This window comes from Protopterus annectens, chromosome 11.part0 (assembly GCF_019279795.1).
Source record: "Protopterus annectens isolate FY-2018-M chromosome 11.part0, PAN1.0, whole genome shotgun sequence".
In the NCBI taxonomy this organism is placed as follows: Eukaryota; Metazoa; Chordata; order Ceratodontiformes; family Protopteridae; genus Protopterus; species Protopterus annectens.
Window position 1 is genome coordinate 1,301,847,891 of NC_056745.1, and position 27,988 is coordinate 1,301,875,878.

At 40.6% G+C, this 27,988-nt stretch overlaps 1 protein-coding gene across 1 annotated transcript in view; it reads right to left on the minus strand.

Moving 5' to 3' along the window:
* Positions 1-27,988, minus strand: part of SND1 (staphylococcal nuclease and tudor domain containing 1) — a gene marked incomplete in the record, with an annotated part of 3,811,866 nt that overhangs the window by 3,296,146 nt on the left and 487,732 nt on the right.

Sequence of the window (27,988 nt, forward strand, 5' to 3'; positions counted from 1 at the left end):
AGTATTGAAAAGGTATACTCACCAGAAACCACCATAAGCTGGACAGAAGCTATGTTCTGGAAGGTGATCTACAGTTTCAGTAGTCTTAGGGGTTCACCTGACTGCAAGGTAAATTACAAATTTACATTTTAAATAGTACATTACACCAAGTAAAAAGTCACCTTCTTGGTATAAGGGTCAACAGATAAAAAGCAGTGCTGTACCTTACGAGGTATGTTAAGAGGCGGGACAGATTACTGTTCAAGATAACTATGTAGTGCACCATGCTGAACTGGTCAACAAAGAGAAAATAAAAGACTATCCTATGCACCAGCAAGTGCAGTTTGTATAAGTGGCTTAACCTCTGCTTCCCTCCAGCTCAGTATGTCAAACCCAACCTTATCTTTTTATCTGAGATGGCAGTCTAGGGTTGTAACCATGGAGTTGGTTACTAGCAGTAAAAATGGTGAGGCACTAAATACTCCACAGGAAGTGCAGTGCATCTTCCCACCCACAAAAAAAAACAAAACAAAAATTCAAGCTAAGCATCTTAATGTAAAAAAACAGGAAAGGCATGTTAGGGCTACTTGATCAGGTATGATAAACCATAAAAGCCTGAAATTCCCAAGAGGTCTTGTGCTTCTAACCTGAACAAATGTTGGCAAAGTTATCATACGGGTACAAGATCTAAATATGGCATAATATTATAATTAGTGTTTCTTGTGTCTTTCGGCTTTTCTCGGTTAGGGGTTGCCACAGCGGAACTCCAGTCCGCTAATAATTGGTAGTTGATTTTTACGTGCCGAGTTACCAGCTCCGACGCACAACCTTCAAAGAAGGTATGCCCATTCACGCATGTCTCCATGCAGAAGACACACTAGCTGAGAAATGAACCGGACAGCGTCTTACTGTGAGGCGACAACGCTACGGCAGCACCACCACCACGGATATTATAGTGTTTCTATACATGATAAAAGATTAGCTGACTAGGATTTGCTCAGAATACCGTGACATATATAAGCTATTTTGTGCACAAAAAGATTTTGCTTTGCCAAAATCTTTATGACTGGGTACTCCATGCAACTGTTTGGGAGCTAGTTGTATTCGTTTACTGGGAAAGTCTGAATGGGCAATAAGGAAACTTTTGAGCTAAGGCCCAGGGTGAAAAGCTTCAGTACAGTAATAAAAAGGAAAAAATTGAAACATTTACTGCATTTGCTTGGCACTAAAGGTAAATTTCCAGCTAAAGTTAAGTTCTATGAAAAGTAGCAAATTTCCCAAAAATATATTCCAACATAACAATTCTGTATAAACAAGTAATATGACCAGAGTCGCACAGTGGGCAGTATTACAAGCAGAAAAAGTGTTTTAACAACGTTCAAGAAATATCCAGGGTAAAAAAGAGAAAAATACAGTTGTTGAGAAGGGGATAAGTTGTAGATAAAGAAAAAGTAGAGTGAGTAAATAGTGGTAAAGGTTATCTTGGCAGCTTTAATTACTGGTACACTATATTGTGGGCTTAACCAGGGACATTTTTGTTTCCATTTTAAAATTTGTACCTTTATTCCTGCAGTAAAACTTATACTTTGAGGTCAGTTGTTTCAAAGCACAAGCCAGCTTCCATTTATCTTACGGTACCTCTGAAATGTTTCCATTATCTAGCAGAGTCTGGCTTTTGCACTGTATGTCAATGTGTATGAGTTGCATTGAATTTTTAGGGATAACCAACTTTTCCGCAAAATCCAATCTATTAATATATCTGGACACAGATCCCTCTTTTGTCAGTATCTTTCTGGCTAGGTCCTTTATCTGCCTAGGGAGTTCTGCTTCCATACAATTAAAAATAGATTTAACAGCCTCCTTATATGTTTACATTAAGTAGTGATGCCTTCTCTAACAGAAAAAACCCTTATGATTCACAGCTGCAGAAAACCACTTCAACATGCTGCTGAATTTACTGGAGCATCCCACTTAAAAGGGTTATCACCCTTGAAATAGCCTATAAAGGCTAGAAGGCAAAAACAAAGGAACACTTATGACAGTTTACAACATACATAATTCATGGTAAATAAAAAGATTCGGGTAACACAATGCTGATTACACTGTAAAATCTCCAAGGAAAGGATTAAGCATAATATAAACAGTGCTTTAATGGTTGCCCATCCCCAGCGCCCCAGCGCGCACACACACACACACACACACACACACACACACACACACACCACTACTACCATGAATACCTTTAAACTTTCCAGAATTTTGCAGAATGTCTAGACTTTTGACTCATTTTGGTCTATTTCCCATAAAATGGGTTTTCTGAGCAAATAGAGAATTAAAGCCACTAAAGAATGACAGACACTTGCCTTTCAGATTTCATATTCTTCAGAAAATGCATGGTAATGCAAACCCTGTTATTCTAGCAATTTTCTAAGTTTACAAGAACAATGCTTGAAATCAGTCCATGATTTTGGGCCTTTGCTCCCTTGTCAGTTTTTGGCTTTGTCCATAAATGTTGTGTTAAGAGGTTGAGGTGTATGTTACTATCTAAACATAGCGGTCATCAACCTACCTTTAAAATCCACGACAAAGATCACAGATAAAGGACAGTCAAATACAGTCACTCTTCAATAAGAAAGTGAAGACATAAGAGGATTCAACTTAGCATGCATTTTTGTTTTTCTTTTTTTTTGCTCTGGTTCTCCTCTAATCATTGTTCTCCCCCAGCTGATCATCTTAGTGTCTTTTGCTGGGAGCTAAAAGGTGAGAGCACAATGAGTGGTGCCATTATTCTAAGAAGGACTGGGAGGGTCTCCCCAACCCTGACTCCATTACACTAGCATTCAACGGTGGCATACAGAGCCTTTGGTATGCACATACAGCCTTAAGTACTTTGGCATAACTCCCAATTTCCACCAGGGAATCTACTACAGATATGTCCAAGTGCACATGCCCCCCCCCCCCCCCAAAAAAAGAGAGGTGAGCAAGTTTAAGTCTCATTTCTTTCCTTCTCCATGCCAACTCTAGCAGGCATCCCAGCTGAGAGTCACTCTGTTCAAATAGGTCATAGCTGATGGGTTTATCCATCTACCTCAGAGATGTCTTGACTTGCATTTTCTTATAAAGTCTGTAACCATGACATTGTTTGTTGGTTGAAAGCCACATCTTTTCTATTCATAAATTAAATAAAATAGGCTTTCAGGTATGGCAGAGCAAAAGTTTGAGATGAAATTAAGGTAATCACCGATGAGGGACAGAAGAGATGCTGCCTGTATACTGGACGACAGAAGGTATAGAAAGTAATATGGGACAGTAGTACATGCCATAAAAATGAAAACTGTACCAATGATTAGATTTATTTTGCAGAGTTTCTGCAAAGAGGGAGGATGATCTGGTTATATGATTGGTGGCCCTACGATGAAGACCCCAGCTATAAAGGAAGATAAGTGAAAACATTGCCCATGTGCCTCTGTGGGGTGGGGATGGGGCCATGCATACTTGCGCAAATACCAATCAGATACAGCAGAGACGAAGACAGGAATTGCTTGCAGAAAGGGGAAGCAAGTCTTCTAAGGAAGTTACATCACCCACAGAAGCAGGCGACACCCGTGTAGACCTTCAATGAGAATAGATGTGCACATCAGAGTATCTTTGAGCCCCCCCCCTCCTCCTCTTGCTGGTGATGGACTAAATCAGCAAACAAATTAGAGAAGATGGATAAAAAAAAATGATACATGCAGATGATGTCACACTACAAGAAGACTGAAATGCAACACTAAAGGCACATGAAACCTTAGCAGTGAAGGCACAGCAACTGGGAAAGCTTGAGATGAAGAAATGCCCAAGATGGGTGGTAGGATATACACTGCGGACAGAAGAAATGAGGACATCAGAGCAGAAGCCAAAGCAGCCCCCATTTGTACAGAGTTGGATGAAGAGATTATAGTGGTGGTGGAGCCAACTGTGCAAGAAAGAAGGTAATATAATAAAGTTGGTTTGAGAGAAACAATGCAATAGGAGAGGAAGACAACCAGCCAAGATAGATGGATTGCTTATGAAAAAGCAGTTGGGCATGGCTGATGAAGCCAGTAGATGGGCTCTGAACAGAGAGCGGTGGCAATAGTTGACAGGAGCTCTTGACCAAATGAAAACTGGAAAAAGGGGATTGATGACATATACCCAAAGTTGATGGCAGTTCAGGTGTATGTTCATTATCTTTTTGCAGCACTAAAAAGGAGGGGTATTTCCCCTTACGTCCTAGACAGATTTTACCTGGTCACTAAAACGAAGTCTTTTTAAGGGTCATGAGCTCGGTCACAGATCTTTTCAGCCAATACAGACATATTTAGATATTTCACTAGGGAAGTGATCTGTAATTAGATGTTTTCATATTGACAAGTAGTGTTGGGAGATTCAAAATGTGCTGCAAATGCAGTAGTAGAAAAATGAACCTATTTATAGCTGGGGTTCTTTTTTTCTGCTGAATGTTTGACAAGATAACTGAGTATATCACAGGAGGAGAGCTAGCTGTGGTTTATTCAGGTATCCAGTTATAAAAATGTTGCTACTACTGCACCTCTAAAAACAGCTGTGTGTTTGTGCATGTGTCTCAAGGTAATACCCTTAATACTCCATCTCATTCACACAGCGCTCCTGGGAGATTCAAAAGGTGCTGCAAATGCAGTACTAAACATGAACCTGAATGTAACTGGAACACTTCAATTACTGATGGCTGTTAAAGCATGCCATATGGTTGCATCACGAGTACAGAATGCCAAAGCAGGTCATGATCAAATCAAGTATTCCACAAAGCAAAGCACAAGAGGAATATAAATGTAGCCCTAGGGAGCAGATTTAATGTATTGAGTTTGAATGAGTTTTCTTTACTAAACTATGATGATTTTATCTGTCACTCCTAGCATGCACATTACCACTTAAAAGTTTTGAACCCTGTCCCTCCAGGCTTGTACTTGCCTACTTAAACATACCAGGTTACTCCTTACTACTCTTCTCCCCAAAAGGGCAGCTTTAGACTATGAGAAACTGCATAATCAACATAAATCAGAACCTTCACTTTGTTCATAAAGTCCCTGAGAAAGCAATATATTTACAGCTGAAATTTTACTTAAGAGGCAGCAAAATCAGCAATCATTGTATTCCAAGACTTTCTTCAAACTGATCTCATGGCAAAACAAACATTATTACAGTGTTCTCTTCCTGCATGATCTTGACTTCATTTGACACAGTGGACTACTCTTTTACTGGATCAACTGATACACTGCCAGGTGTGATTGGTTAAGGCAGGGATGAAAAACACTAAAAAGTCTTTTAAATTACATCTGTTGGCTGCCAGAATAATGATGCTTCCTCTTTGGCTCTCACCTCATGAAAGGAACAAATAGACCAATAGACTGAGAAGGTCTCATGGCTGATGGGCAATAGGAACAAACTGCTACTTAAATCCAACAGGGTGCCAGAAATAAATGAGGCTGAAGATCACCTCTTCTGTTTTATGAGCAACTATATTAATGAGACTGAATAGCATAAACAGGATGAAGACAAGTTATCACAAATTACTACTGCTGAAGGAAAATTTTCTAGCACACAGGTAGTAACAGAGCTTTAACAAATTAACTGTTCTGCAAAATAGCTACAAATATGATCTACACAAGTGTGGAAGTCTAACTAGTCTGAACATTCATTCCCAAGCATAACTTTCTAACTACTCAAGTCACAGGATTTTAAGTGTCACGGCCTTTGCATGTTACTGTATTCACCAGCAGCCTCCTCTAATTTATTCATTTGCTGGAAAGGCACTTCAGCTCCTCCAATCTTGAGTTCAGCTTACAGCAATGAGCACTTGGCTGAATACAACAGCTGTGTCATACACTTCTATCAAGCAGCTGGGTTAGTGTCCACTAAATCATTTGTTTCCACCTTACCAAGTCTATGCATGCCCTGTTTTCTACTGCTTCTCTAATGCATGTGCCTTTTCAGTTTCTTTAAATGTATTTCATCTACGCATGCTTGTTCACAGCTGCATTAAACTGTGCTACCTATACTTTTTATTTATTTTTATTTATTTTACATTTGTTGACCGGGCTAGTCTGGCTGGATAACAAGTCCATTTTCAGCAGAGGCCCGAGGAGAAAAGCTCCACTATCTACTAGTACATTTCAAAATCAAAAAAGAATTTTCTCAGGAAAATACATCATTAAAACATTGCAAGGGAGGTATACAACCAGAAAAGTAACAAGTTTCCTCATTTTAAAATAAGAAAGATATCATTATTCAAGTTTAACAAATTTACAGAGAGGTATCATACTTATAGTTTTAATAGAGGTAGGATCATAAACAGAAGTTGGAGTGGAGAGGTAAGGAGTAGAGGAGTAAGACAGTAATAAATAAAATAATTTAGTCAGGTGTGCTGCAGTATACTTACTAGGACATCCATTATCGGTGCTTAACTGTACCCTCCTAAAGTGAAATAAGTTTACTTAACCCTGGTCACATCTATGACCTACAAGTAAGTATTTTCTGTTGAAACTACTGCCTATAATACCTATTCTTTTATCAAAACATTTTTTGTAGACTTTCTAAAAGTAAAAGACACTACAGTAAGCTCAGTGTGACCCCCCCCCCCCACACACACACACATTAAACACACACATGCACTAACTTGTAAAATCAACCAGTTATAAAGCAATATCTTTTTATCTAGGTCCTATATCACAATACAAGAGTACCTCACCACCAGCAAATGCACACATCAGAGGTGTGACAATTTTGATAAAGTAGCAAAGAACAGATTGGCAAAGAGAAACATCACAGCAAAGGCCATGTTACGGAAACCGCATCCCTGAACACAACACTCATGCATTCAAATGACTTGGCAATCACATTAGCGACATGCTTGAATTAATAAAATTGTTTGTCTTGTCAGTTTATATTACACGTTCACAAACTTGTTATATAATCAGCAAAAGCATGACAATTCATTATCCTGCAGGGAGCCCATCTGAAATCTGCAGCTTCCCATTTTTAAATTGAAATATCACATCAAATTATACGTTCACCCCCAAGTCTATCTTTAGCTGGGACACAGGAGGTCAGCAAGACATTTCTTTATGTTTTAACTCATTCCTTCTACACTATTTATCTTTTTCAAATGCCATCAGTCGCTTTACACTTAAGCCTGGGAACAGAGTTGTTAATCTCAGAAGTGCTTTATCATCTGTGAAGACATGATTTTAACTCCATAAATAATCACATAATATTAAGAGCGGAGAGACTCTTCCAGATATGCTGATGAAAATGCATCTCGGCTTTACTGTGTATAGCACGCAGCGATGAAGTGTGATCAGAATTCCTAACACATATACATCACAGATCTTTAAGTGGGAACACTTCAAAGATGCACATTCAGCAATTCATCTTACTCCACATTTTACCAACAAAATGTAATGAAAAACTTGTAGTTATGAGCAACCTCAATTCATCAAAATTATTTTAGAAAAAAACACTAACCATTTTTAAACCTATTTCTAAACATCACTGTCAAGATTTTTACTTTTCAAGAAAACAAGTGTTAGTGCTTTATCAGCTTTTACAGTGGGCTACCACAAGAAAAAATGATGTTTTCCCCGATCACACTACAATCAGAAATTAAAACAAAATGCAACACCTCCATATATATGTCCATTTTCTCTGTGCACATGTTCATAAAGCCACTAAACCTGCAACAATACCAAGCAACATTTAACTCAACATATAAGAAGTCTGCTGTGTTTAAGCTAATGGAAGGCAACCAAAGAGAATGAAAAGCTGAAATGGCATGTTAAGAGATCCACACAATTTAAACTGGTTGTGTAACAGCACATACAACAGCAGTGCTGCCAAGCTGACAGCACTTATTCTTGGGTTTGATTTCCTGGCTAGAATGTCTTTTGAAGATGTTTGATGGACTCAGTCTGTGTGGGTTTTGTCAGTCCCTTTGGTTTCCTTCCACATGAAACGCATATGCAAGCAGGTTCATTAGTGAGAATTCATAACGGCTCCTAGGGCCATGGGTGTGGATGTCAGTCTTCCAAAAGACTGGCATCCTGTTCAGAATGGAACTCCTGCCTTATACCTATTACTTGCCAGAAAAGGCCAATTCCCCACAATTATGGAAAGGATAGCCAGGTAATAAAATGCAGAAATAGTTTTACAAGGCATGTGAATTTAAAACAGGATTTATTGTCTACTCCTTTTTTTTCCTCAGAATTTTACAGATGCAAAAATATCACTACCAGCTAAGGACAATTAATTGGTACTGCTTTGTGTGGGACACCATATCAAAGTACTGCTGCTGAGAACAGTTAGCAGGTGTTGTTCTTACCCCATCTGGAAATCTGTACTAAATTCCTCAATACTTCATTGTGTGACCTCCCAAACCTCTTGTATCAGAAGCACATGGGATATACGCAAACAATCCTTATGAACATCAGATGTTTCAGCTAATTGGCGATTCTGAATGCCCATGACTTGTTTTGTCGTTTTACTGGACAATTTCAGGCCAATAAAGCCAAACCCCACTAGCTGTGGATATGCACATTTCGGCCTCATGACCTCGTCAGCACAGCACAAGCAGAGTGTTTGACTAAGCATTAGAAATACAGAGCCAATTAGCTGAAACACCTGATGTTCATAAGGACAGTTTGCATATATCCCATGTGCCTCTGATACAAGAGGTTTGGAAGGTCACTCAGTGGAAGTTCTAGCTTTGCTGGAGTTTTCATTTTGTTTTTCCTGATTGTTTTAGTCAATACTTCATTGTAAAATGATATGCAAGCAGCTTCTTCAAATTGCACACTAACAGCAGTTACCATAGTTGTTTTTGGAGTTCAAAACAAATTCTGTGGTACCCATTCAGCTATTGTATTAGTTACGGGTACATATCTGCTGGTAATCTTATCCTCTTTTTGAGTCCCCCAGTAGGGACCAGTCGCATTGTTGTAATGTAGATAATGTTTCAGGTGAGAAGTGTTTTCTGTTGCATGCCTGAATGTAGTGCTTTTGGTGATGTGTTGGCATTGTCTAACCAGGTAGGTGGTCGTCAATACTTTCTGGAAGGCAACCAGAGTGGTAGGTGTGTGATGGTTTGTTGAATAATATCCAGTCTAGTACTGAATATGTCTATTAAATGCTTTGTCTACTCTAGTTGATGAATGTATAAGCTGGGAAAATCCAAATAGGTGGATGAAATTTGATGGGTCGTCAGAAGAAAAAGTATGCCAGTCAGTCTTAAAGTCACCTATAACAATGGTTTCTTGGGAGAATGTTAGGGATTGTCCAGCGGCGGAAGTCCTCAGTTATGGCAGAATTGTTTCCAGGTGGGGAAGTAGATAGCCATTATAATTAGACTTTTTTGGAGTTAATTACAAGTTTGGAAAATAGTAATTCTGCATTATTGAATTTTGGAGGATTAGGTTCAAGGAGTTGAAGGTTGTGAGCAGGGGAAGGAGATGGTGCTGACAAGAAGTTAGCGTAGAGGTTAAGAAGAGATAGGATAGTGTGGTAGAGCAGCATGATGGAGTGAGAAGACAAAATGATATCAGGAGAGGAGGACAGTTGGAGAGGAGTTGTCTAAGCTGGACAAAAGTGAAGAATCAAGTAATGGGAAAAAGATTTAGGATGAGGTAAAGGGAGTATAGCTGGAGAGATGCACTGGAAGGAGACGGTGAGAGGTGAAAAGGAGAAGTAGAGGGAGGAAAGAATTTAAACTGTAATGTACAGTAATACAGAATAAAAAAGCACTTAATCTGTATAAATTATCTAAGCAATACTAAATGCAACAGAAAATATTTTCTTGCTTGTCAAATGAAGAAACAGATCAGAATTCCAACAATGTTAATATAAGAGCATGTATTCAGTGTTTGGATTACTGGAGCCTCTCAATTAAGATAACAGCAGGCCTCCTCACTCTAATATAAGCAGGAAAACAAAGAAAATTAGCTAGGAATTAAGCAACAATTGCCAATTTCCAAAAAAAAGATGATTTCTCTAACAGAGGAACTACCACTGGTCGCTTGAAGCTAAAACTTGACTAAAAGCTGAAACAATGGGAAAATGAGAAAAATAGACAAGCATAAGTAAACATTCAACAACATAGTAAATATTGTAAAAAAAACAATGAAGAAATTCTAGTCTGAAATGATTCAGCTGCTCGTCACTTGGCGAATGCATTTCAACAATGCAGAAAAGAATAAAATTACAACCACCTTCTGCACCATTTGATTATGCAAATTGCTGCTGCAGCAGCTACCTCTAGTACATTACTTCTTTTCATCAATCAAATTGTTTCTTAGGCTTTAGGATCTACTGCTAATAATTTCTGAAAATGTCAGGTAACTTCTAACAGCTTGCCAATTTCCAGCCCCGACAATGAAAAAAAAGAAGTTATGTTCTTACCATAACGTTCCATGTGAATTGTTCATCTCGTCTTTGTTCTTACATACGGGTTCAGAACCGGCCCTCGGCTCAGAGTCGGCCAAATCGCAAGCTGTGCATCTAAGAGAAGCTAGAGGACCAGTTCCTATCCCATGATCCCCTGCTGCTATCCCTCAGATCTAGTTTGCTAAGAAACCAGACTTCAACAACATAACTAACCCCTTGCCAACTCTCTCATCCACACGAGATTGAAATACTCAAATTATATACAGAAAGGCATACAGAAATGAGTACACCTAATGGAAGCAGATAGTGCCAGGTAACCCAAAGAAAGTAACCAGACACCAGTCATAACCGTTCTTCCAGAACGTGGAGGGGGATGGAGGGAGGGATTGTAAGAACAAAGGCGAGATGAACAATTCACATGGAACGTTATGGTAAGAACATAACTTCTTTTTTTGCATTGTCGGGGGGGTGGCTTGTTTAGAAAGGGAATATCATATCCTCTGGTTATTGCGCTTTTTACCCAGGAATCTGATGTGAGATTTAGCCAGGCCTCCGGGTATAAAGCCAAGCGACCCCGACTGCCTCCAGAGCAGGACAGCCGGGCCTCCACTCAGGAGTGCTGGAAAGGCTTCCCAGGGACGGTATCCCTGTCACCCTGGCTTTGCGGACCCCCCTCCGCTGCCTGGGCGGTGTCTTCCATTCCTTCCCACTCCTCTGCCTCTGGAGGGGGTATCGCTAGGTGCAGACTGGAAAGATCCCAGAGTCTTCCAGAACCACATTTTCCCGCCTCGTTGCCCTTTGGGGTACGGTCTAGAGGGGGTGGAAAAACGGACCCCTACGGCAGACAGGGTCTTTCCCTCTTGCTCGCACCTGAGTGTCTCCTTCACTTTGGGCCCAAACAAGGTGGCACCATCAAAGGGGGCATTAGTAAAGGAAGACTTAAAGGCTTCCGCAAAGAAGCACAGGCGCATCCAGGATGGTCTCCGCAGAGCAATCGCTGAGGCTGCCACCCTACTCGAACCTTCGGCCGCATATGATGCGAGCCTCATGGATGAGTTAACTATTGAAGTAAGGGTGTTAAGCTGTGCTGTCACCTTGTCTGAGAAAGCAGCATCTGTGGTACCCTGGAGAGCATCTCTCAACTCTTTAATGAGATCTCTCTGAAGGCGCATAAAATGGGTAAGGTAGTTCAGCGATCGCATGGTAAAAGTCACTGAGCTAAATACGCGCTTCCCATACCTGCCCATAGTCCTAGAATCCTTGTTAGGAGAATGGACAGAGGACGATGCTTCGGACATTTCCTTTTTGGTGGCTGCCGCCACGACCATAGCATCAACAGGGACTCCCTTGGTAAGGTAAGCTTTATCTTGGGGGGCAGTAATATATTTATTTGGTCTTCGAGGGACTGGTTCTATGGTATCAGGGGCCTCCCACACCCTTCGAGCTATTAAATCCATTAGCTCGAAGGGCGGAGTCACCCAGGAAGTGGAAGGTTGAGCCCCAAATGCCTTCAGCAACACCGACTCATCCTCAGTGGGGGCAAGTGTCTGCCAGCCACCGCTCTGTTTTAAAATTTCTAAGATATCAGCGAATGAGACATCCTCGGGGGAGGACCGTGGGGACCCCTCTGACTCACCCAAGTCGGTGTCCGATGTCAATGATTCCTGTGGGGAATCAATGTGCATACTCTTGCACAATTTCTTCCTCAGAATTTCATCAGAGGGGACATCTGGTGAAGCTTCCGAGGAACAGGGTTCACCCTCTGGGGCTGACTGAGGCATTGGTCTCTACGCTTGGTGGGGATCGTGGGCGCAGAAGCAGAACACAGTCCCTTCAGGGAAGGAGAAGTGGACTCTGATGATGTGAGTGTCTTACCAGACAAGACCTTCCTCATGGCGTCAAAGGCACCGGAGCCCCGGGCAGAGGACTCCACCGGATCTGAAGAACACGGCAGCTTCCCCGGTACCGGAGCCACGGGCTCCAATCCAGAGGACGGAGCCGAGCTAATCTGCGCAGAGGCCCCGAGGGGAAGAGTCTACGCCGAAAGTTCAGTTCAACTCTCCACCCCAGAACCAAGGAGAGACAGTCAGCTCAGAGACCCCTCGACGGGCTCCGAGGGTGTCGAGGTCAGTGGTGCCGACAGCACTAAGGAAGGCTTCGGCACCGGGGGATCAACAAATATCAGATCCTCAACTCCCGGCTCCGAAGACTCGATGGGTCTCGAAGGAGGATCTATGGGTGGGACAGGGAGGGCTTCAAGTTTCGAAACCAACTGGGACAAAACTGCAATGAGTTTGGACAGAGCCGTGTTCTCCATAAGCTTCTGTGCCACTCGATCCACATCGGTGTCAGACATCGCTCTGGAAGAACGGGTCGAAGAGGTCACCGAGCGAAGGATTGAAGACGGAGGCACCTCTGACACCGGCTCCAAGACCTGCGCCTCGATTCGAGACAACCGTTCGATGCTCTGTTCCAAGGTCTGTGGAGCCGGCGACCGAATCTTGATCGAGGTACTCAGGGCCGAAGACTTGGGCTCCGATACGTTCGAAGTCTTCGACCCCTTCGAAGACTTCGATGCCTGGTCGGCCTTCTCTAAGGCCTCTTGAAAATCGGGCTTTAGAAGGCCCCTCTTAATAAAGCTTCCTGCGTCTCTCCATCATGACCCTTCCACTAAAGGAATGACAGATGGAACAGACTTCCTGAAGGTGGAGAGGGCCAAGACAGTAGACGCAGGAAGTATGATTGCCCGTAATGGACATCTTCTGTCCACATTGGCTTGAATCCTGATTTAGCTCTCAGACACAACTACAAGCTAGGTTTAAATATAATAACACTAATAACACTAATGTAGAAAACACAGCAAACCACACTAAACTATAGGTGTAAATATAACTGCAAAAACACACCAAGAGTAAAAATGTATATATATATATATATATATATATATATATATATGTATATATATATATATATATATATATATATATATATATATATATAATAAAACAGTATTATAGAAAAAAAATCTGCCAGAGCCCTGACAGAAAAAAAACAGCCTATTGCCTAGGAGCAGCGGCTCCTACAACTATAACTACTAATATTAATAGGATATACCTAAATAACACACACACTCAATTCTTTAACTTATCAATAAAAAAGCTATTTTTTTTAATGTGAATAAGTAAAATTTTACTGGCCCGAGCTCTCTGTCGACGCGACCTGTTGCAGCAGCAAACTAGATCTGAGGGATAGCAGCAGGGGATCATGGGATAGGAACTGATCCTCGAGCTTCTCTTAGATGCAGAGCTTGCGATGTGGCCGACTCAGAGCCGAGGGTCGGCTCCGAACCTGTACACAAGAACAAACTGCGAGATCGAACAATTTCACATCACAAGTTATCCTTTTTATTTCCCTTTTTCTTGAATTGGTGGATATTCCAAACATAAATCAACTTCAACTAGAATGAAAACGTACTAACGTAAGACATAGTTCACCAGCAGTATGAGAGCAAAGTTACAAATGCCAAATGGCAACTTCTTTAATACAGCTGAAATTAAGTTATCCACCACATATGTCCAAAGTCCCAGTCCTCCAATTCCGAAAAGATCATCCATTTTCTATAGGTTAACCGCTCCCAGTTAACTTCAGTGGCTAAATTAATCTAAACTGCGGACTGTGAAACTGCTTCAGATACAAAAGTAAAAGTCTACAAATCAGAGGTTTAGCTGCATCCTTTACTGGTCGACCCATGTCTGGACAGCAAGTCTGTTTATCCAAGTCAGACTTTTAAGATAACAGGATTTTTCTGACTAAATCTACCATCATCAGAATTTCTATCTTCAGCAAAATCAAGGCTCTTTCCAATAAGTTTGTTTTAAGTCAGTCTTTGGCTTTGTTGCAATAATTGGCCCTTCTTCATTCCAGTCTTTTTTTAGCGCAGGTAGAGACATACAGGAGTCACAGCAGTAAATTGACCATCACTTTTCCTAACTGACTGCAAGCAGCCTTTCTTATAAAGCTCAATACTAGCTTAAATCAGCACACCTCAAATTCATATCATGGTCGCCCACTCTAGCCAGCATCAGAAACCATTAGTTTTCCAAGATACTCTCAGACTAACAGGTTAAGTGGCTTGCTCACCGTCTCAAAGTAAACTCCAGGTGGGGAGAAAAATTGTAGGGTTGCAGCTAGCTCGAACTTCCAAGATGGCTGCTCACTGAGTAACAGTTTAACTCTAGCTCTCTCAGTGTGAAAACAGAAACTCAGAGAAGGCCAGTAAACTTTGTTTATTGGTATATTTCAGTAACTGGCTAGTAAGTGTACTGTCTGGATGCCAGGAAAAAAATCAGAGCAACTGGATAAAATCAGCTAAAGAATTAAGAAACACTGACTGGGGAAAGCTCTGCAGCTGTTTAGGTTCATAGATTAGTACTAGGCTAACTGCACTTGCGAGTCATTTTTAAGCCTAGCCAATTATCCCTTGTGAGACTCAAACCCTGCACTGTGTGTTTATAAGGCAAACACCTTAACAATTAGGCCACCCTCCCAAGATGGGCAAAAAGAAATACAACCCCCAAACATGACTTCCAGTAAACAGATATTCAGATGAGGTGATAAAGCTGCAAATATCAGAGTCTGAAATGAAGAAAAGTCTGGCTGAATAAGAGACTGCTCAGAAAGAGACGTTTCAAAAATAACAGAATCAGAGGACAGAGCACACAGAGAAATCCTGAGATTTTCAGCTCTACCAGAGAAGCTGAAAGGAACAGACTGCATTAATTTTATAAAAGCACACGTAAGCAATTGGACTAATATTCCATAGCAGGGGTTGTTGGTTGAAAGTGCATACTGTGTGTATGCTCCAATCCTAGCTATGAGAAAGCAACCTAGACCTTTAATAGTAAAAGGTGCAATCCTATCGGCAGAAGTTGATTGACAAAACTATGGCAGGAGGACTAAATACAAAAAGTGGGAGACAGCACTGTGCTTGTGGAGAATGATTACTCATTGTACACTACACAGAGGAGTAAATTAATTCCACTATTCAGGGAATGTCAAGATGCAGGTGTGAGATTTAAACTGCTGTACCCAGCTGTCTTCAAGGTATTCTTCCCTGGAAGGACAAAATCATATTTTGATTAAGTTTGTCCAACAAAAGAAGTGAATTGTGAAAAGGAGATCCTGCTTCTTGTTCGCCTGGTAATAAAGACCACAGAGACTCTACCTGGGAAACCTCTTCAACATTTCTGTTGAAACAGTGGGAGAGAAGGGAGGGAGTACAAGAGTACACTAGAAGAATCGAGCGTATGTTGGAAATGAGATGGAGATGAACAGTAATAAAACCAGTAACTTAATGTGGTATTACAATGTAATAATTATATTTGTGAAACATGACAGAAAATCTGGAAATATTGGACTTTTCAGAATCTGTTGGACTTGTGGGAGACTAAAGTATATAGCATATTTTGTCTCATTAATGTTAATGCTTTGGGGAGGGGAAGAGAGGATAGAAAGTTAAGTAAATAAAACATTTTTTTTCATAATAATACTATTTCTGGTGTATGGTTTTCTTTGCATGCTATAAAGTAATGTTTTCTCAGTTATTTTTAAGTGTAATGAGTACTGTAAAATGGGTGCTGTTTTTCTCCTTTCTTTCTCCTTCTTTCTTCTTGTTCAGTTAACAAAAAGGCCAGTTGAAAAATATATGTGGTTTTTCTCATTCTTGCATGGGGGGAATGACTGGATTAAGGACCTCAGATTTGATTTAGTAGCAAGTTTTAAGAAAAAGCAAGTAAATTAAAAATAACACTGATTATGAGGCTTTTTTCTAGCAAATATATGCTTAGTAGTAATTCTTTATCCGGCCCTCATGTCTCCATGGAGATATTCTGATAGACAAATTGACTGTCTGGTTCTCATGTCTCCAAGCAGACTATGATAGAAACTGGTTACAATCTGGTGGAGACTGGCTGGGGAAAAAAAAGAGAGAAACTGGCTAGGAGATGATGTTCACTGAAACTTATTCATGGGTTTTCCCAGCTGGGAGAGCTATAAAAATAAGACAAAACCAGTTAGACTTAGTAGAAGCACAGGCTGCACCATGAGTCTTGGCATGGATATCCTTTTTTTAAGATAAGTCTGTGAATGTGGCATCCGTTTGGGGCATTTATTCCTATTAGGGGGGAAACTATTAAAAAAAGATTTACACAGTTTTGTGTGGGAGTATTAATTTTTTTTTTTTTTTTTTTTTTTTTTTGAGGGATTTCAAAATGTTTTATAAGATGTGACAGGCTCAAATGGATATCACAAGAAACATCTATATAAAAGTTTAACCTGCCAAACAGTGTATGCATATAACACCAAAAATGGAACTAGACATTTTAACAAAAAAAGGTGTTGTGTAAAGGGTGGAAATAAAAACGTTGCAGAAAGCATCATTGTATTAATGTGGCTCACAGATAAACACAAAAAAGAAAGAATAGCGAACTATATTAAAAATGTAGAGTGCAAATATCAGTGTTACAGGAGACACATGGAAAGAACTGAACAGGTGAATTTGATAAAGAAAAGTTTTCATGATGGTTATTCAGCAGAATACCTGGGACAAAGGAAAAGAGGGGTACTTATATTAATTGCAAGAGGAGCTCCAATAGTGACAGAAGAGGATAAAAAAAGATAATAATGGCAGATTTGTAGTGCTAAGGGGATACTGGCAATGGAGGAGGATTACACTACTATGTATTTATATTCCACTTAAAGCTGCTATATTAGAGCTTAAGAAAATTCTGGAAGAAATTAATCCGTTTCCAGCAAGGAATAGTACTTATAGGTGTGGACTGTAATTTGATTTGCAGCAGTAAAGATGCATCTGAAAGTAAAGAAAAGGAGGGTAGATTTTTGAAGAAAGTTATGAAAATATTTGGCATGAAAGATGTAAATTCAGTAACAGGAGTGCATTTACATATTTATTCCCAAAGATATAAAAACTAGGCTAGGAAGAATTTACATTTCACAGGAACATGTGCATTTAATTAAAGATCTATTCAGAATCATGTGGAAATAACTAAAATAAAAAAAACAGGGTAATGAAACAAAAATGAGATGCTGGCACCTTCCCACCTATATATTGAAAAAAGAAGAATTTAAGGAATGTGTAGTGGAGATTCAGGAGCTATTCGAGAAGATAGAAATTACTTCTGGAAATATACCTAGGGAGTGAGATAAAATTAAGGTGGAGTTTAAAAACAGAGTGGAAATAAAGGAAAGGGAACTATGGTTAAGATGTAACAAATTAGAGAGACTGACAAATTTTAAAGTACTGCAAAATAGGGGGAATCTCACAGAATAAGTAGAGGATCAATTATAGAATGTTAAGTAGAAAATAAGGGATTACTTTGATAACATGCACAAGTTTACAAAGACTGCTGTTAAGCAACTGTTTTTTGATAACACTACAGCATAAAAACTTTTAGCAGAATGACTCGCGCAACAGAAAGCAGACAGGGCTGTCGCCAAGCTTAGGGAGCTTATAACAAGGAACGCAACAGATCCATTAGAGGTATTAGAAATATTTCAGAAATTCTATGAAAAAGTCTGTATAAAGCAGAGAAATGCAAAAATCAAGAAAAAGATAAAAATGGAAATGTTTCTGAAAGAATTCAATACGCCAAGCTTAGAGGAAGATGATGCTCAATTACTAATGGTTAGGATAAGAGAAGAAATAAAAATAGTGTATAACCAATCTACAGTAAAGTCCTCAGGAACAAATGGTATTCCTGTGGAAGTCTGGAAGGTAGGAGGGAAAACAAAGATCTGGAAGGAACAGTATTTTAAGAGAAGTACCAACATAATGGAAGACAGCAGTGGTAGCTGTAATACCTACAGAGGGTAAAGATCCATCAGATCCAGCTTTATACAGGCCCATTTCAATACTAAACCATGATTATAAAATCTTCATGCCTATAATGGCTAAAAAAATGGGCAAAGTAATGCAAAGATTGACAGATATGGATCAATATGGTTTTGTGGAGAGGATGCAAACATTTGACATTAACAGAAAAATGATCCAGAGGGAAAAGGATGTATGAAAATACTATTATTGGTAGGTCTCGATGCAGACAAAACATTTTACAGAGTAAGTGGGGACTTTATGAGCAGGACAATAGAAGCATTTGCATCTCCTGAAAAAAATGTTAAGGTTGATTAGGAGGACATATGAGGGATCAAAGGTGAAAATTCAAGTGTGTGGGGTCCTCTCCAACAATCTCTGCTTCAGCAGAGGAACCAGGCAGGGTTGTCTTCTTTCCCTTTGGTTATTTGCATTATATTTAGGAACTACTGGCAATAAAAATAAGGGACTAAGAAATTCAAGGATATAACTGGTATGGTAGTCCAGAAAAGCTATTTGCAGATGGCACAATTTTATACCTGACAAAACCAGTGTGTGTTGTAGAACATTTTGAGACAGTTTCAAATCTTTTTGGGATTCAAAATTAACAAAGCTAAAACAAAGGCAAAAGCGGTAAATTATGTACCCACATATGAACTGGTTCAGCAATATCTATATTTATGAGGACATGATAAAATGAAGTACTTAAGAGTATGGATTAAAATGAATCTGGTGTGGCAGCTAAGGATATGTGGGAAGAGACTAAAATATAATACAAAAACTGAGAAAATGAAAGCTTTGTTATATGGATATAGATAGTAATATACAAGCAGTTAAAATGCTTTTAGTCCCATTAGTCTTATAAACAGGACATGCATAGTTTTATCAACCAGATAAGTTGGGGATGGCAATTAATAAAGAACTGAAGGACTTATCTGGGAGGGAAAGACAGCAAGAGTCAAGTGGGATAAGCTGACTTCCAGTAGAACTGGTCAGATTGGAATTACCTGATTTGACAAGGTATTTCAGAGCTACACAGTTAAAGCTCCTATAAATAGCACAAGCAGAAAAGTATATTTCAAAGTAGAAAGGGATGATGATGAAACAGGGGAAGCTTTGGAAATGAGGAGAGACTGGGATTTTAGATGCAGGCCTTTAAGAAAAACAATAACCATACAGAATATTATATCTATAAAGTAGCAGAAAGTATCAAGAACTAAGCCAACATGGGAATGGAAAAAGGAGATTCTGCCGATGGGGATGACTGCAATTAGAGATATTGACAATAGACAACAGGGAGCTGGAATTTACTGAAGAAAACTGGCAAAGGAACAAAGGTATTTTAAGCAAATAACTAGAAAAGGAAAGATGATACTGTGATGTCCCCTCCCTGGGCCAGTAATCAAGGAGCCCAAATCCTTACCACTGACACTGGAGAGGGAAGTTCACTTGGAACAACAAATGGATACAACCAGTATTTTCAGATGCAGCTCTCTGCATCAAGCACAATTTCTCTTAAGAGCACACAAAACACACATTTCAGGGTCTGGATTTCTCTCTCTCTCTCCAGGGCCCCATGAGATTCCCAACTGGCACAGCTGTAGAGTTGAGTCCTCAGCCAAGTGTCCAAGCAAAGTCCTTCAGCACCCTCTCTGTGAAACCAGTGCTTCATGTCCCTTGCTCAAAGCAGCTGACACACACTTCTGGTAGATTTGGTTTGCAAACACACGCACCTGGGAAAGGCTAGTAGAGTTTTACCAGCTACATCCCCTTCTGCCCAGGCTATAAGGTACTTACTGCCAACAGACACTCCAAAGCCAGCTGCTTCAAGGCTTACAAGGGTACCCAATTATAATGAATGAAATTAATACAAATGGTTGTGTTTGACCAATGGAGTAAGGCTTCCAGGAGTGGCTACAGAGTCACCAAATAGAAAGAAGTATTCTCAAAGGTTAAAATATTCTCTGAAGGACCAGCCACAATGAAAAGTTTAAATATATTTAATAATAAATAAAAAACATGAAAATACCAAATGTCTATTCACAATAAATACCAGAGTTTCAATCACAGGAAATCTTAAAAGTAATACAAATGAACAGAAATCACACAGATACAGAAAAACAGTACAGCTACTATCAATATATTTTCCTGACTGATCTATAGAAAGTACAGCTGTGTACCTACCATAAATGTAGATGTTTGAATGTATTCACTGTTGCAGTCATTACATTTGGGTTATCCTGCTGGCAGGCTACCCGCAGTCGGCCTGAATTCCAAAGTACTGGTCCAGCGTCGGTTGCTGTCGCCTCTTCCCTGACGTCAATGCGCCAGGGGTATACAAGATGCAGCAGACGCCATTTTCTTCAGTTTTTCTTGCCCCACATCAGGTGCCCCCAAAAGGGTAGGCTAAAAAACATTGCTTATAAAAAGCATGCACTAAAATAAACATTACCTTCATCTACAAGCAAATACACCACATAGGTTGTATAGAATATAGAAGTACAGATAAGTCCCAGCAAAGAAAGTGGGATGGTGGGTGGGTAACCTGGACTGCAACAGTGAATACACTCGAACAAATATATTTATGGTAGGTACACAACTGTACTATGTTCATCATGTTTCACTGTTGCAGTCATTACACTCTGGTTGAATCCCAAAGCTGAGGTTGGGTGGCTGGGTCTAAATAAAATTAGGAGTGGCTATGAGGCCCTGCAGAACTGCAGTGGCAAAGCCTGCTCTGGATTTAGAGTAAAGAGGTAAGTGGTAGTGCTTTGTAAAAGTGTGCACTGAAGTCCAAGTAGCAGCCTCCAAAATATCCTTGGTTGGTGGTACTCTGAGGAAGGCTGCTGAGGTGACTGCTGCCCTGGTCGAATGTGGCCTAATGCCCTTAGGCACTGATTTGCCATGTTGTGAATAGCAGAAATGAATGCAGTGTCCCATCCATTTTGAAATAGTCTGCTTTGAGATGGCCTTTCCTTGTTATCCTGCAGCATATGCCACTAAAAGTTGCTCAGTCTATCTGAAAGCTTTAGTTTTGTCCAAGTAGAAGCGTAGCTGTCTGTGTATGTCCAAAGAATGCAGAAGTCTCTCCCCTTTATTCTGGGGATTTGGATAAAATGTTGGCAAATTAATGGTTTGATTGAGAGCCACACTGGATACTATCTTAGGCATAAATGCTGGGTTTGTCCTTAGAGAAACCCTGTCCGGATGGAAAATGATAAAAGGTTCCACAGCCATTAATGCCTGTAACTCTGAGACTCTTCTTGCAGAAGTTATTGCTAGGAGCAGAGCTGTTTTCCATAAGAATTTTATCTCGGCTGTATTAGCTGGCTCAAAAGGAGGCAGTGTGAGCTTTTCCAAGATAAACATGCGGTCCCATGCAGGTATTGGTTCTCTTCTTGGGGGTCTTATGCTTTTGGCACCTCTGAGGTACTGCCTAGGTAATGGATGCGAAAAAATAGGTGGGTCTGTATTGTAATGAGCTGAAATGGCAGAGGCATGGATCTTAATCGATGAAAAGGATAGGCCTTTGTCCAACATCTCAGTTAGGTATTGTAAAATCTGAGGAATATTTGGTACAAGCATGTCAAGTCCTTGTGCCTGGTTCCAAGTACAGAATCTCTTCCATTTTTCTGCATATGATTTTCTGGTGCTGGGCCTCCTGGCCTCCAGGATAACATCCATAACTGCTTTGGAGAGAGGTGTGTCCTGAATGGTTACATTATCCGCCATGCAGCCAGATTTAGGGTTCTGAGTTGGCTGTGCAGTATCTGATTGCTTTGTTGGGTCAGTAAATGAGGAATTTGAGGTAATGTTCAGGCTGGGTCTGGAGACGAGCTCTTCAGGATTGGGTACCAGAGCTGGCGTGACCAGTCTGGGGCAATCAGGATCATTTTTGGCTTCTCTTGTCTGACCTTGAGGTGTACCTTGGGGAGGAGAGGCAGTGGAAGAAAGGCATATACTGTAAGGTTTTTCCAGCTGAATGATAGAGCATCCACTTTCCATGCTAGCTTGTGATAAGTCCTTGTTCAAAATCTCTGTAGTTGGCTGTTGTGAGGGGAAGCAAATAGATCTATGTCTGGGCATCCCCATTTCCTTATTATTATGCTGAAGATTTGTGGATCTAGCTTCCATTCGTGAGAATCCATGAGGTTTCTGCTTAGTTTGTCTGCCAGAGTATTTGTCTTTCCTGGCAGGAATTGTGCTTGCAGGTGTACTTGATAAGTACATGCTGTGTTCCACAAAATCATGGCGTGTCTGCAGAGGGGGTAGGAATGCGTGCCTCCCTGCTTGTTTATGTACCACATGACTGTAGCATTGTCCGTCTTTATCAGCAGTTGTCCTGGATGAAGTAGATCCTTGAAAGCTGTCAGGGCATTCTGGACAGCCAACATTTCTTTTAGATATGAAGATGCCTTTGGCTTGAGGGCCATGTGCCCTGAATACATTTTCCTGCCATGTGGGCCCCCCAGGCATAATCTGATGCATTGGTTGTTGTCTGCCTGGCAGTGGTTAAAGTGAAAGGCTGTCCCTTGTTGTGGTGACAGGCCTGTGCCCACCATCGAAACTCCTGTTGCAGGCAGGGAATGAGGGTAATAAGTTTTTCCAGACTGTGGTAATGTTGAGTCCAAACACTTTTTAGATACCATTGAAGTTTCCTCATATGCAGTCTTACATACAGAATTAACAGAATGAAGGATGCCATGAAGCCCAAAGCCTGCAGAATTTTTCTTGCAGATAACTGGGTTTTTGTTGCCAACATTTCTAAGTAAATAGTCAGTTGCCTTGTTTGTCTGGCGTGAGATAGGCCATCTGGGCAGTTGTATTTAAGCTTGCACCCAGGAATATTATCTCTTGAGAGGGTATTAGTTTTGATTTATTTTCGCTTACTGTGTACCCTAGGCAAATTAACAATCTTTTTACAAATGCCAGATGCTTTAGTAGAATGTCCTTGTTCTCTGCTTGAATAAGGCAGTCGTCCAAGTAAGGATATATTTGAATTCCTCTGTCTGCAAAAAGCAATTACTGGTGCCAGGCATTTTGTGAAGACCCTGAGCGCAGTAGATAAGCCAAAGGGCAGTGCAGAGAATTCATAGTGCATTGAGCCAGTTATGAATCTGAGGTATCTTCTGCACGATTGTCTGATTGGGACGTGCAGGTATGCCTCTTAAGTCCAAGGTTACAAGCCAAGCCTTCTTGCCCAGTATGGGCAGAAGCTGCTGCAGAGTCAACATTTTGAACTTTGGAACGTCCAGAAAAGTGTTTAGAATAGACAGGTCCAGTATTGGTCTCCAGGCTTTGTCCTTTCTGGGTACCAAGAAAAGACGTGAGTAAAATCCTTGTCCCTGCTCCTGTAGTGGTACTCGCTGAATGGCCCTCATGTGCATGAGGGATGAAATTTGCTTTTGTGCCTCTGCCCATTGCGTGGCAGGTCTGGCATGCCTTTTGCCTTTGGCAGGGTGTGAAAGTGGAACCTGTAACCCTGCGACACTATATTCAAGAACCATTTGTCCTGGGTGATCATGTGCCAGTTTTGCGAAAAAAGTGCTAGTTTTCCCCCCCAAGGGAGCGTCCAAAAGTTAAGTGCTTGGTACTGGTAGAGGAAAGTCATTGGGATTGTTTCCTACAAGGTTGAGATTTGTCTTATCCGCTGTTGGAGGTAGAAGCACATACAAAAACTGGAAAAATAAAAAAAAAAAAAAAAAAAGAGGAAAGAGAAACGCAACAAGCCAACCCAGCAGTAATAAAGTAATAAAAAAAAACCAAAAAAAAAAGTAAAAAAAAAAAAGTTTTATTTAATTTTTTTTCTTACTAACACAAAACAAGCTTCATCAGAGAACATGTAAAAAAAAACAAAGTGTAACTTTTATACAAATCAATGGAGGAAGTGATGTCAGTCAATAATATCAGCAAGTTAATTCATCTTGCCTCTTGGTTTTCGTAACAGTTTTATTACTGTATCTCGTTGGGAGGTAGAAGCACCCCATTGTTTAGGCCTGTATGAGCCTTGGGGATGGGATCTGCCTCTAGGGCGCCTGTATCTGCCTCTTTGTGGCCTGACACTGGAAAGGACCAATTTTTTGAAGGCCAGTTCCTGCTAAACTGGGTGGCTGTACCTGTAAGAAATCTTTAACTGTTTGCATAGATTTCGCTTTATCCTCCATTTTCTTCAAACACCTCTTCTGCCTTAACACCAAACAAAGTATCATGCTGTAATGGAGCATCTAATAATTTTGCTTTAACATGATCAGGCAGATTTTGTTCCTTTAACAAAGCATGCCTCCTAATCACAGAACCCGTTACAGCGGCCCTACAAGAGGCCTCCAAAGAATCAAAACCACATTGCAAAGTACATTTTCCCACCTGTTCAGATGCATGCAATAAATCCTGCATTTCCTTGTATTCAGCACATTCAGTATTTGTCAACATTTTCTGTTTTAACAGTGATACTAAGTATTGCTGATATTTAAGCATATGAAACTGACAATTTAAAGCCCTTACAGCCAAGATAGCAGAAGTATAAACTTTTTTCCTCCCATTTGTCCAGTGCTCTAGAATCCCTATCAGAGGGAACAGGGTTTTTTGCAGTGGAAGCCTTGACCCCCCCCCCCTTTGGGACCCTAAGATATAGTTTCTGAGTCAGCAGCAGGGTTTTTATATAGAAATTTATGAGAGTCCGGAACCCTGTAGTACCTGTCTGGCTTAACGGGTGCAGGGGGTATAGAGTCTGGAGACAGGCCGGACTCTGAAAAATCATCATCTACAATGTCCAGAACAGGAGGAATAGCAAGAGGCCTGTGCTGAGGAAGCAAAAGAAAATCTCAGCCTTTTCTTGGATTCTGAATAATACTGGCTCTCCCAATGAAAGTGCTCCCTCATAGTATGCAGGGTTTCTCCAAAAGAGTAATCCTCAGGAGGAGAAGCTGAAGGAACTGATTCTTCAGCATCAGAATCCTCATAGGGAGGAAGAGTATTCCTGATCAGAAGAGGAATCAGAGGAAATGGAAACCTGATCTGAAGATTCATATTCTGTCTCTTGCCTAGGCCTCATATCAGGAGGGGGATGGGAACCCCTGATCAAAGTAATAAGGTCTTCGGCCATTTTGAGCATCTGTTTTTTTTGGCATGGAAGTCTGTCCTGGAGAATGTACTTGTTTCTTTGTCTTTAGAGCTGCTTTAGTCTTTGGCTTTGAAGCTGAAGATGGCTTTACATATAACTGTGTCGGTCTGAAAACACCCTCAGAAGCCGATGCCTGCACAGCGGCTCCGGACCCATCTGAGGGAATAGTTTCCGAGGATCTAATACCTTGAGTTTCCGGAGGCCCAGTCAGCTCCAGGTGGGAGTCGGAAGCGGCCTGTGGCTCTGAGGTAGCGGGTGTCAGGGGCTGCGAAAGCGCCTCACTGAGAACCGGCGAACCGATGACTAACTTAGAGGAAGTCTCGTCTGTTTTGGACCTCGGATGCCTGTCTTTGTCTTTATCCTTGCATTTTTTTATAGACTCCGGTCGTCGGCTGTTCCGCCGGCATTGTATAATTGAATCTGCAGCCAAAGTAATTAAAGGTAAAATCGTACCGACGCTTAATAGTGCATTAGTTAAATCTAGCCCAAAAACGACAACTAGCAACGTCGTGCTCAGGGCCTAAGCAAGGAATACAGTAAGAGTGAAAATCCTTATGAGGTATTTGCTTCCCACAAGAAATACAATTGTCAACTTTTTCTGACATCGGTCTGGAGCAAGAAAAAAGTTTCCCCAACAGGGTACTTAGCTTTAATGAAGACTTCGGATCTGAAATTCGAATTCGAAAATCTCAGGAGTCGGCCGACTGGCACTTGCGAACTGCTTTTGCTTCGGGTGCGGCAAGAAAGACTGAAGAAAAGGTCATCGGCTGCATCTTATATACCCTGGCGCATTGATGTCAGGGAAGAGGCGACAGCAACCGACGCCAGACCAGGACTTTGGAATTCAGGCCGACTGCGGGTAGCCTGCCAGCAGGATAACCCAAGTGTAATGACTGCAACAGTGAAACACTATGAACATTTACTATTCCCTGGTTCATTTACTAGAGCAAGGCAAGCCGAAGTAGGTGAGGGATCCTTCTAGGTTAGGTTTCAAAAACTGAGTGCTCTGAGACTTCAGTCTCATCTAGTATTAAAAAAAATAGATTTCAGTGATGGATTACAGAATGACATTGCTGGCCATCTAACTTCTGGTTCCCATGCTACCCCAAGTCCTAGCAAATGCCTCAATCTCTCACGTGCGTCACCATACACACAGAGCTTTGCTAAGATCTGTTGCAGCTTCAGGAAGTCATAAAACCATAACACTTCCACTCTTCCTACAGGAGCAAATAAACCATTCTCTGGCACAGACATTTCATCTCTGGCTCCAGTCAGAACTGTAAGATACAGTCTTTATATGGCCTAAATTAAGTAATTTAACTTCTTACTATTTTTCAAAGTTAGCTGGACTGAGATTAACCTCTTCTATTCCAGTATCTTATTTACAACAGTACAGACGGATATAAAATATGTATTTCTTTTCTGTCCAGCAGACACACTGTTGATACATTTTTAACACAAGGAACTTTACAAAAACATTTTCAATATAAGCATATGTACAAATCAGTATGACATACAATGATTCTTTACAAAATTCCAGCTAGCTATGCTTGCACGTGTTACACATCCACTGCTCTACTTCTCCTGGCATAGCTGGCAAAACCTCATATCACAGACAGAATGGGAAGATGCCAAGAATTTATTTGGACAGCATGTTAGTGTGTGCCTTCCCGTTCAAAGATTGATATCAGAGTATAGGCAAAGAGAAGGAAATAGGAGGGTCATAAATGAAAGACCAGCACTGGTAAAGTTTTAGTAGAATCAAGAATAGAAGCTGCCATTAAAATAGGAATTAGCATTGCATATAAAATACTGTGTGATAACAAGAATCAGAGGAGATTAGAAAGGATTGGGAAGAGAGACTGGATAAGCAACTCACAAAGAAACAATGGGAGGCAATGTGTTTCCCAAATATGCAACAAAATCTAGAATGTTTGGAAATGTTTACATAGATATTTTTATACCCCAAGTAGACTCCACAGAATTTTTCCTTGGGTAGACAGCAAATTTTGGAGGTGTGACGGGGGAGAAAGAGGTAATTGGAAACATTTTCTGGGAGTTTGGCGAGTTGGCAGACTTTACGGATTCCTTGAAGGATGCACCGTCAGAGATGGTGGGTAGGCAGATTGGTGTGACGAGGAGATTATTTTTCTGAGCTATGATACAAAATCGGAACTGCCTAGACATGGTAAAGCCTTACTGCGTCTAATTATGGCGGCTCCAAAAAAGCAATAACTAGAAAATGTAAATCAAAATCTAAGCCAACTATACTAGTAGTAGTGAATATAGTAACAGAGATAAAACAACTAGAGTTGAGATCTTTAGAAAAGGGTAGGAGAAAACTACATAGGGAAAAAATGAGAGCTGTGAGAATACATACAGGGAAAGAATAAGGTTTAAAAGAAGGCAGGACTTAAATGAGCTATATAATGTTTGACTGAAAATATGTAGATAAGTTATGTATGTTTGCAACTGGGAGTGTCAGTATGGTTTGTGATGTAAAATGCTTGCAACTAGTATTGTGTGCGTCTGTGGTTTGTTTTCATTTATATAAATGTATGATAGCT